Here is a 3,571-nt window from a genome sequence, read left to right as displayed (position 1 = left end):
GTCCCTTCCCTTCTCTTCTGGTCTTTTCCGTCTTCTGGAACCGATGGTCTTTCAAAAACAGTCTCTGTACTCTGTAGGGCTAGGGGTAACTTATGCGTACACACTACCCTCTTCAGACCCCACTTGTGATATTTTACTGGGTCGTTGTTGTTGTTGAAATATATTCAATACATTATAGTTTGCTATTCATAATCGCTAGAATACTTTGTGCCTTGCTAATGAAGATGCTTGAAATAATTTTGTTTCAACAGAAGTAGCATAATAGGTTTTAGGAACTAGAATTTTGAGTTTAATTACTTGTTGGCTTGTAACTGTTTTCATAATTCCAAGTCCCAAAGAGAAATTTAATATTTTATTATTTTTAAACTTACTATATAAATATATTTTTCAGATATAAATTTATTCTGTTGGTTCAGTATTTTTTCGATTTATTTTTATAAAATAAAAAACTTATCCTAATTATCGGTACAATTATAGATTTATATAAAAACATATGATTTGTTTTTTAAAAAAAACTAAAAATCGGTTCGGTGCGGTATGGTTTGATCGGTTTGGTTAGTTTTTAAATATCCATTGACATCCCTACTGATCGTCGATGGTAGACTCCCCACTTGGCTTAAAGCCACAAGCACATCATCTGATAACCCACAATACACTTCCTTCTTAACTACCATGGTTTCATATTGTTATCCAGCTGAATCTCCTCATAAGCTCATGTATTACTAGTTATCACACCTTACAAACTATCTGTCGAGTGCATATACATCCTTATGATAGTCGTAAGAACTTTATCAAGTGATTCAAACTCTAATTGTAGCACATACATTCCACCTGAGAGAAGGAAACTCTTCGTGGAAACCCCAAAATAATCACACAACCATATCCACTTCATTCCACAAATAAACAACTGAAAGATCCACCAATACATCCACATCTCAAGACTGCATGGTACATCAAGATGATAATCAAACATCCATATTCCCTTTGGAATCTCAAGAAAATCCTTCTCGCCACATCTAAACCATCTAAGTGTAGTCCTCAGTCATATAATACTTATCACATAGCTATCTTTCCACTCATTGACATCAATCCCACTTTCGGGGGACACTACCGGATATAAGAGCCCAAAATCACATGCTAAAACAACTGAATCTGCCGAGCCAATGATGCGGTCTAAACTTGGACACAAGTTCTATAGACTAGCCTACCTTCACAACACAAAAACACGTCTTGCACCTCATCCACGACATCATAAGCCGTCGGTACACAATTGATATTGAGTACTCCACATTGCACCCGAATTGAAGAGAAAAGAACTGAATATCTAGGCTTCAAGCTGAAACAAAGTCACACGATAGGAAGGAGAAGAAATTAACAGTTTTTCTAGATGCCCTATAGCCCCTCGAATATAAGTATGGACATCATATCGATCCACAAGACTCTACTAGACACTTACTCATGACTCGTAGATCCTACGAACCTAGAGCTCCGATACCAACCTGTCACAACCCAAAATCTAAATAAGTTGTGATGACACCTAACTTAACATGCTAGGTATGCCAACTAATAAACCTTCATCCAAAATAGAAATCATCAAATACATAATAGTATAAGAATGTGAAAATTAATACAACTATCCTAAGAATTGGTAGTATAATCCATGGACAACTACAAATAAGAATGCAACTCTGATATTTATAGAGAAGATATGCAAAATCTAGCTACCGATCAGTTTTTTATAATTCGTGTGTACGTCATCAAGGAGAAACATGAGAGGACGACCCCAGGGGGATAGATCCTTATCCACATTTTGCATGGACAACTCATGTGTTATATAACTCAACCCCTACGGATCACTCATGTGCTTTCAATCCAGTCTATCTCACACAAAAAGCATATACAAGAATATATATATATATATATATATATATACGGACAACGTATATCAAATCACATACTCTTGGACTAAAAAATAGTATGTTAAGGTATATGTATGTGCAAAGTGTACGATTACAGCTCAGCTAAGATGGGTAAGCCATACAATAACGAGTATCATATTCAAATAGGAAATCAAAACATACACATGATCTTTAGCATCATTCAATGAGTTCACGTAGTCATACAAACATAGAACGTATAATAGCAGAAAACACAGTATAAAAAATAGGCATGATACAGCCTTAAGACTATCCCGAACATGGATAAACCCGGTACACGCACATACGATCGTCACCTCACATGAGGAAAATTTTCCTCAAACCAAAGCTAGGCAAAACACTTATCTCATCAAGATTAGTCTTCAACCTCAAATCGCGTGAAAACCTTGTTCTAGCCCTAAACCCTCCAATCACTTAAATCCAAGCCAAACATCATCCAAGGAAGTCAAACGATACTTAGAAAGCAATCCCAATCAATAAAGCTTTGATCTTTAATAAATCTTCAAAAACTCAATAAAATTCAATTCGGGCCCGCGTATCTTCTGAAACCAATGCCATATCTCGATGACCCATAACCTGTCGATTCCAAATATATAATTAGTTTTCAAAATCGAGTTCAAATCGGTACTCAAATCTCTAAAATATACTCTCTTAAAGTGTGGATAAAAATCCTGAATATCCCTTCAAAATTTCATGTTTTAAGTGTAGAAACCCATAGGGACTCATGATATATAATTAAAATCAAATAAAAACTACTTACCCTAAAAATATGGGTGAAATCTATCTCCAAAATCGCCTCTTTCCGAGCTTCAAAATTTAAAATAGTGAAAATGAGCTCGAAATCCCGAAATTGGACAACTTAAATCACTTACACCAATTAAGCTTTGCGATCGCACGGTCGCGATGCATAAATCAATATTGCCTCATGAACGTCCTACACAAACGCGACCTAGACTATGCGAACGCAAAGGCCAACTGGTCTCTCCACTTCGCAAACGCGATGGTCTAATTGTGAAGGCATTAGCTAGCTCCTCAACACTCCGCCAACGGTTATTATATTGATCCCTAATTATTTTTTCTAAAAATGTTAAAAGTCGAATGAAATTTCCGAAAAGAATTTATACCAAACAAAAAAAGGAAGTTTAAGAAAGATAATTTTAGTCCATTAATAAAAACGTTACGAAGATCTTCAAGAGAAAAATAAATCTCAGCAATAAAAAAGTGGCTAACTCAACAGTTATTATATTGACCCCATCAATCGAGAAACGTATTAAATGAATTGGAGTTCTCAAGCAATTTTACAAGTAAGTGGTCCATAACTAGACTAACATCCTCGACTTTCTTTGGTTTTGACGCCTCAAATTGAAAGGAAAAAAAAGAAGGTATAATCACTTTTGATCCGCGCTAAAAACTATTTATATTTGGTAGCCGAAAAAGTGAATAAAATTTGTATATAACATACAAAAAATATACCAAATTTATACATTTTATTGACTATTATTTTTATAGAGGCCATACAATATCATTTTTCCAAAAAGAAAAAAGTACTCTTTTGTTGAATTCCTTCCTCCTTAACAAAGTTCACTAGAGGGAATCCTTCCGTATCAGGTCTTGGAAATCAAAAAGGGAGGGAG

Source organism: Nicotiana sylvestris, chromosome 6, assembly GCF_000393655.2.
Source record: "Nicotiana sylvestris chromosome 6, ASM39365v2, whole genome shotgun sequence".
Lineage (NCBI taxonomy): Eukaryota > Viridiplantae > Streptophyta > Magnoliopsida > Solanales > Solanaceae > Nicotiana > Nicotiana sylvestris.
The sequence above is the reverse complement of the archived record's forward strand: the minus strand, read 5'-3'. Positions refer to the sequence as shown.